Below are 8981 nucleotides of genomic sequence, written 5' to 3' on the forward strand. Positions count from 1 at the left end.
TGACTGTTCTTGAATGGCTTCGGGTTGCCCTTCAGCCCAAATACTCATCCCTATTTGAAATAGTACCGCCAATATGATCACCCTTTATTAAGATAAACTTGCTGGAGTTTCGTTATACTTTTAGTGTTTCATGAAATTGAAAATAATAACTGACTTGTTATAGAATCCAAATAACATTTGCATGCCGTTTCCTCACATAATGACTGAGCCAAAAAGCTAACTAAGACTATATAGAAAAAAGTTACTTAATTGATGGTGTACATTCATACATTTTTTGGGCGAAGCTTACAATTAAATAGAGTAAAACATCTAAAGTTGGAATCTTCCCTATACTTTGGACGTTCGCACAAATTGGGCTTTGCTGAAAAGGCAATTAAATGAAATGCACATATTTTCATTGCTTTACTTGGACCTCAGGATTTCGACAAATTTTCCTCCAGTTTTACACAACTATCATTAATACCCCCTTTATTAGAATTGTTATTTTTAAAAACGTTGTAAAATATAATAATAAAAAACGAGCTCCCCAAAAAATTATTTAAGTGGAACAACAGCTTAAACTTGATTTCGCCCAGCAGGGACAATTTACATTCTCAGATTAAATAAAAAAAAATTTAAATACTAAAGAAAATTTACTGAAAAAGAGAAGAAAGTATGAAAAATAGTAAAATTATAGTCTTCGACCTTAATATTCCATATCGCGGACATTTCTGAATTCATCGGAATTACCAGAGTTTTTTGTTTATCACTTGTGGTTTTGGAACTATTCACATTCAAGACTGCTCAAAAATCGATAAGATGAGAAGGAAGATTTTTGATTTTAATTTGAGTTTAGAGATATGAAGGACATTCGTTTTGTCTCCTAAATTTGATCCACTTCTATAAAAATAAATAGTCCGTATTGGAAGCGGCACTAGTCTCTCGCCCTAATCCCAATTCTGAACCAAATTTGTCTAACGATGCCAATCGTTACTTAAATTAAATTGCTTAAAAATTAAGCAAATAATTTTTTTTTGTAACAACATAGCAAAATCGAAGGCAAAAACAGAAGGTGTAACAAGGGTGCAGTTCGGTTAACGTAAATTATAAAATTATACAATTGAGATATGCTTCGAAAGTGTAGGGGAACCGATAATTGTGTTACTTGAACTTCTGAGTGAGTTTATTTAACATATTAGAGGTTATAGCTGCAAATGTTTTCTCTTCTTTTTCTAAGGAAATGAAATGAAAAACAAAAGCAGCGCTTGCTGCTTACTTCCAGGCAGGAAAATTTGGGGAGATTAAAGTTTAACTTTTTTTAAGATGAGACGCCAAACAAAGCCTTAAGATCCTTGCATCTGAAATATAACATTTCTATGGCAATTTTGTGTTAGGGTGTGTGGGTATTATTTTTTCTTTCATGGAATGCGCGTAAAATATGCACGTAATGCATTAAAAAATAATTCAAAAATGGTTGCCCAGAACGCCCATAACTTTTATCAGGCGTTGGTGACAAACAGATGTCTCGAACATTAGTTCTGGTTCGAGTGAATACGGCAATCTAATAAGACGAATTCTTTTCGCCATGTGTTAGCGAGTGCCAGGTGAAGCAACTAAACGCTGCCAAGTGATAGTTGTTTGGAATCACTCAATGAGTTGCTTGGAAGCACTGACAAATTAAGAATTTTTTTTATCGAAGATAATAGACAAAAACATGGACAACGAGCGGCTAAGTTTGGTAAGAAAATGTTTTTATTTATAATTGACATGTATGTAATCTAAAACCCGTTTTAGGGTACAATACTTTGAAAGTAAAGAAGTGGTCATGTTATATGTTGTTGCTGATCATAATACCCTTTTCAAAGGGTACGAGTTTGCCTACTAAGCTTAGCCATCACAATTCACATACGACTCGACATTTTTAGTTGTTTTCATAGATCCTGATTTCCGAAACCCACATCGGACACGATTCCCCCACCTGCTTAGCCAGCCTGTAGAGTCAGCAACATTGTTGATCAATTAAGAAGCAAATTTTTTCTGTGGATGCGAGAAACCTGCTTGAATACCGAACCTTTTATTATTGAATCATCGACATCAATTAGGCACCATTGATTTTTCTAACTTGAAGCTACTATAGCACGGTTTTGCGACTTTAAAGACTCGATCTTATTTCTCTAGCGAGTTTCATAAGACTTTTTGCTTATGAGTACAAAAATTTTTATTTTCTCTTTCTATATTTCATACTAATCACATTTTGTGGATTTACAACTACAACATTTATATTATGGTGAGCATTCGTTCAGGATGTTTTCAATTTTCCATGATAACAGATAAACATGTTTTGAACATTTCCCTTTGCTCATAGATAAAGATGTTTTGGCTATTTTGGTCGTTTGATTTGTTTGCTTTTTTATTTTTTTTAATAAGTTCCTTAACTCGTGGGTATAATAACTTCACAAACAAAAAAAGAGATGTGCTTTAAAATTTATATTTACAGTATTTCAAGTGCGTTCAGTTGCAGGCGAAAAAGAACTCAAGCAGTAACGTTATAACATTGTTGACAGCGTGACTGCCGTTCAAGGATAAGTAGTACTATGTTTTTGATTTCATAAGTTTTCCTTAAAATCATAATCGTTTTATTGCAAAGTCCTCTAACAACAATAAGAAACTTCATCTTTTATGGCCCAATAATTAGAGGAGATGAAAAATTAGCGCGAATCAAAAAACTATTTTGTATAAAGATTTTTCATACACCAGGTCTTTTCAGAAATATTCCAAGAACAATATTCTGGTTTGTCGCCAGCTTCATAACTTAGGATAAATGAAACTGTTTTTATTATTGATCAGGCAAAAGGAAAAGCTGTTTTACAATACAATTTACATAAATAATTGAAGGAAGTTTATTTAGCATTCTCAGTTGTTAACATCAAATGACCCCTCTTTGTGTATTTAGCTAACTCCGAAAAAGTGACAAAAGACGGATGGAATGTCTGCTTGCGTATATTTTGATAACTACGAAGCTCTACGGCCTATGATATGCAAATGCTAAATATGTATGTACGTGCAAGCCCACTTACTTGCAGCTGCAAGTTGAAGGAAGCGACATAACGTTTTGTAAATGATTTACTGTTGCATTTTGGATATGGTTAATTAGTGGGAAGTTACATTTTTACGAGCAATAAAACTACTATAAATATGAATATATACCTAAAATATACGTGTACACAAAATTTATTCACATTACCTATAACTAATTAATTGGCGCAATATCCTTGTTGGATGTTTGGCCGAGTTCCCCCTCCTATTTGTGATGTGCGTCTTGATGCTGTCCCTCAAATGAAGGGACCTACAGTTTTATGCCGACTCCGAAGGCAAGGCATATAATAAACAAGCACACCGGCCAGTTAAAATGTTACCAATTATCATAAATCCTTCATTAAGTATTGTAATTAAATTTAGAATTTTTACAAAATTTTATTCAGGTATCAGACACGTAATGTTTTTTTCTGGTTATTCGCTTAATAAATTATACAGTGCAAATACTTAAACGACTGAAAATACCGCTTTCATCGAAAGTGGCACATACAATCGTCCTCTCAAGTAAAACTGGACCGTCAGTACTGCCATTAATAACATTGAAAAATAAAGAAAGTGAAAATGCTATCTTCTCTCTTCTAGAGATTCCAGATTAATTAGCACAAGTCAATAATAGCAGGATGGAAGAGGAGCTTCGAATACTAGTAAGTAGTAGTAGTAACTGCTTACTCATAGTTTATGGGTATATGGGTCAGAAAATTCGGATGAATTGCGAGAAATGAAGTCCAGAACTGAAACGATTTGTAAGAATAAAATGCAAGAATATTAGTGTCGAATATTACTCCGAGATCCATAAACTCTATAGTAATACATAATTAATAATAGTGTAAGATGTGTTAAAAACGTTGTGACACATCGAAAATGTAAAATCAAAATATTTTTAATATTTACGGAGAGACGCGATCCTATGCACCATTGAGGAGATTGTCCTATTCGAATTGAATCTTCCGAGAATCCCCTGAGTCGTTCGGAGTTGAAGATTTTTTTAAATCATCGGCATAAAGCAATAAATGAAGAAGAAAAATATTTGCAAGTGCTTCCTTGGGAAACTTCTGAAGTAGCACCAAAGTGGCTCGATAAAGCTTCATCGATTGTTACCCGACCCACGCAAAAAAAGATCCATGCAAACCAAAAAATGTTACATTAGAAGAAATAAAACAATGCATATGTAAGAGAACTGATCCTAAGAAGTAGCCAGGATACGACCTAATAACTGGAAAAATTCTAAGAGAACTCCCAGAGAAGGGGCTTATCTATATAAGGAACTTGTTCAATCAAATCTTGAACTTCAAATATTTTCCAAAAGTATAGAAAATTGATCAAATTATCGCAATACCAAAACCATGCAAAGATTCTATGCAAGTAACTTTGTACAGACCTATAAGTCTACTACTTGTAAGCTCCTATGTTAAAATGAATTTGAGCAATAAATGAAATGAAATGAAATAAGTCTACTACCAGTATTATCAACAATTTTTGAAAAGTTACTTTTTGACAGAATCGATCCCATTATACAAGAGGACTAAATAATACCTTGCCACCAATTCGGATTCAGGCAAAAACATTCCACCATCCAACAAGTTCACAGAGTTTCAAACAAAATTTTTGAAGACATCGATAAAAAACGAACGTGTGAAGCAGTATATCCCGACGTAGCCAAAGCTTTTGACACAGTATGGCACGCAGGACTTCTACAAAAACTCTTGACTTATTTACCAACAGACTACTGCGAACTAATGAAAAGTTATATAACTGGAAGACAATTTTGTAAAATTCGAAGATAAGTAATCTGATATACTAACAATGGAAGCAGGTGTACCGCAAGGTAATGTCCTTGGGCCGCTTCTTTACCTTCTTTACACAGCTCATATCCCTACACCTGCAACTAAGAATTCTCTAATAGCAACATTTGCAGACGACAGTGTTTTGCGAGCATCAGACAAAGATCCAAGAACGGCTGCTTATAAACTTCAGGAATTACTTGACAACACCACTCAATGGTTCGAGAAATGGGGAATCAAAATAAACGAAGATAAAACCGCCACGTCACATACACTAACAAGAGAAAAAAACAATACAATACAATATTCATAAAGAATAAACAAATCCACCACGACACAAGAGCAAAATACTTGGGTATGATTATAGACAATAAAATTAACTGGAAGTTACACATTGGACAAAAACGACGCGATATCAAGACTAGGTTTAAACAACTTCATTGGCTTTTGGGAAAAAATTCAACGCTCTCACTAGAAAATAAGGTACTAATATACAAAGTAATTATAACACCAATATGGAAATTTGGCTCAGAGCTTTGGGGAACTGCGAGCAGAACAAATATAAAAATTATACAACAAACGCAAAATAAGATACTCGGTATAATATCAAAAGCATAGTAGAATATACTAAATGATAATATCCATCGAGAACTTAAAGTAAAAACAGTCCATGAAGAAATACGCAACAACAGCTTAAGACACACAAATCGACTACTAGAACATTCTAACAGTGAAATTCGGAACTTCCATTAAAAGAGGAAACCGAGACGAGGAGATTTAAGCGCAAACGACCAACTGACCTGCAGATTTAAATGGTGTCACAATTTTATGAATAAGAATGAATAAATACATAATTAAATAACGAGTTATTTTTTTTTTTTTTTTTTTTAATAAATGTATATAGTAGTATTGGCTTCTAAAACCCCAAAAGAAAGAAAAATTGTAAATATTTTAAGTTGAACTAGAAACAATAATAAAGGGTTGAAAAAAAAAAAATATGTTACTGCACAGGATCCATCGTCATAAATGATTCAAGCTATTATAAAAAGGTGGTGCTTAAGAATCTGGGGTGATACTCTATCAAATTCCTCATGAAAATAGGAATTTTGTAGTTGTAGAGCGGCCAGTAACAAATCCATGCTATTTTGGGTTCATCGCAAACCCAAAACTAAATCTCGTTTCGAGAGGCTTAACAGCTTGGAATTAGATCGATATTTGCGAACAACATTTTTTCTTCCATTTAAAATAAAAATATGTGATGGTTGCAAATTTCCATTCATTCAGTAAATCGGCAAATAAGTTAGCTTCTTCAGTAGGTGTGCTAGCAAATTTGTATCCAACATCACCGAAGTAAATGAATGAAATAAATTTTTTACCGCATAACGCACTTCATGTATCATAGTTTGGCGGCGATAAATCCGGATGAATGTGCTGGTGAATGGTCGTGGTGAAACAGCACCTTCTTTTTCACCAACTGCGGCCGTGTCTCCGTCAATTATTTGTGAAAGCGGTACAATGACTCAGTGTAGTATTGTCCAGTGATCGTTCTTCCTTTTTTATGCTATTCCCATCCCAAACAATCGTCGCCATGTTTTGATTGTTGCTTAGTTTGTGATATGTAATCATAAATTCAGATTTCATCAACGGAAACATTCAGCGACGCAAAAATTCCTTCGGACCTCGCTTAAATTGCTCCAAACACTGCTTCCAAGTTAATAGCCGCATCCGCTTGTTGTCCACCGGGAGCAATCGCCGTACCCATCGGTCACGTAAAATATTACTTGTCATTCCGCAAGCCAACTTATCATGTAAAATATTACTTGCCGTTCTGGTCGACACACTTATGGTCTCTATTACTTGGACCACGTCTGCCGGGCGTCCTGGTCGCTCCTCATCGAAAACGGATGCCCGCCCACGTTTAAATTCGTTGAACCAATATTTAACTTTGGTCATAGATGGCGAAGCGTCTCCATAGACATCATCCAACTTTGCTTTTATCTCCTTGCATTTTTTTTCCATCCAAAAACAAAAAGCGAATTACCGAACGATACTCCACTTTTTCCATCTTGGGAAAAATCACGAAACACGTCTTACTCGAATAACTGCCAAATCCAAACCAACCTATCAATCAGTCTGAAATTAGTTTTTCCGTCGTTTGATAGATGGCAGCACACGATGCTAACACCAACATCCCTCAGGAAAACCCTCTGTCATCAAACACGGGTACTTATTGAACCGCCCTCGTAGCGGCTACGGTAAATGGCGAGCGCTATCGAGCTGAATTTTTGTTTCCAAAAATTAATCAGCTAAATATCGACGACATTCGGTTCCAACTACACGACGCAATTTTCCATGCAGCGCACTTAACAATCGATGCCGTCGAATGGACTACGTAAGTCGTAGCCGCGTCGGACATATGCCGGATATCATATCCAAAACATAAATGCCGTCAAATTATCTACCAGATTAAAATAACAAAAAATGCATTCCAATAATATTTCTGTTTTGTGTTATCATTTTAAGTTCTCAAACACTTACCAGTAAAACACCCGATATATCTATATTTGCATAAGTCCGTAAGCATACACTCGTTCATGCTCATAAAGTACAAAAAAGTGCAGAGAAAATTGCCTAATAAAGTAAGCTTGCAGACAACTAAGCAAAAAGAAAGTCAGTCCGTCAGTGGATCAGTCATTCGTGCTAAGTGGCATTCACCAGTTGACAGCAAAATCACATCACAAGTCATTAGTCATTGAGCAAAACGTAGATTAGGTTGTTGAAGTTTCTAAATAAATAGGGTCGTCATATTCATAGAAAAAAAGAAAATTAACTTGCTGATATGTAGTCGCAGTGTGAAGTATAAATTGTTATTGTTGTATTTTTCTAACGCTTTTCGCCTCGTATGAAGTGTGTAATGAGTGAAGCGGCTCTCAAAAGCATGAGCCCGAGGGATAGGGACAAGAAAGGTGGGCATGTTTTAATGGATTTATTTAATTAAATTTCCGACATAAATGTTTATGACCATTAGGATGTTAACGTATGCTGCGCTTGCCTGTATGTGTGGGGTATATGTCGCAACGAAACGGGCCGAATGACAAAGGTAGGGATTAAAGGAAACATAAGGAATACCTCAAAATTTCAGCAGTTGAATTCAAAAGGTTTGTTTCTGGAAGGAAAATAAATGCTTTTCACTGCTTTAAACCGTCGCAACGTATTGATGCATAAAGCGCGATTAATGTTGTTAAATTCCAACCCAATCACACAAATACAAGTACAAACGCGAGCAACAGGACACCTTTATATTGCGAGAGAGAGTGAGAAAGAGAGGAATAACGGTTTTTATTTTATATAGAGTTAATGAACTTTATTCCTTACAAACGGCGCAGACGCTGACAGTATTGATGCCAGTGACGGTGGATGTTAAAGTTATAAAACTGGCTTGCCGCTTTTGCTGCATGAAGCGGTTCCGCGCACATTTTATTAACTCAGGCTGTATTGCGGCACCGAAATGTGCTATTGACTCAAATGAAAATAATTTTACGCATGCAGATTGTGCATATGGAAATGTATGTACATATAAACGCACATAGAGGGAAAAGATTTTTTAATGACTGCAAATATTGCAAATGTTAAAAGTCATTAAAAAGAAACTTAAAAGCAACTCAAAAGCTACATATACACTAACATGCATGCATATGTACGCAATATGTTACAATGCTACTCGTATCATAACACTCATCAGCAGTCAAGAACCCTTTCGCCGTCAGCGGGCTACAAGCCGACCGGAAAGAGTAATGCTCGCATAATCACTCCAAGTAGTTGGGGTCATTAAAAGTGTGCGAGCACGTGCAAAAACTTTCAAAATTCATAACTTTAAATTATATGGCATGCACGAATTTGTCCAATAAACATAGCAGTTTGGTGGAATACAAAGCTGCAAAGGATCCCAATTACGGTATAATCAGATGCAACTACATACATAATTATTTTACTAATTACCTCTAAAAATGTTGTCATATTTTTAAATGATTGCTTGTGAAAACTTTTCTACTATTCTGCAGCATCCTTAAATTTTACTTTATCTTTAGAGAAAGTCAGCTCATATATTTGCAGATGATATGGATA

This window comes from Anastrepha ludens, chromosome 5 (genome assembly GCF_028408465.1).
Source record: "Anastrepha ludens isolate Willacy chromosome 5, idAnaLude1.1, whole genome shotgun sequence".
Taxonomy (NCBI): domain Eukaryota; kingdom Metazoa; phylum Arthropoda; class Insecta; order Diptera; family Tephritidae; genus Anastrepha; species Anastrepha ludens.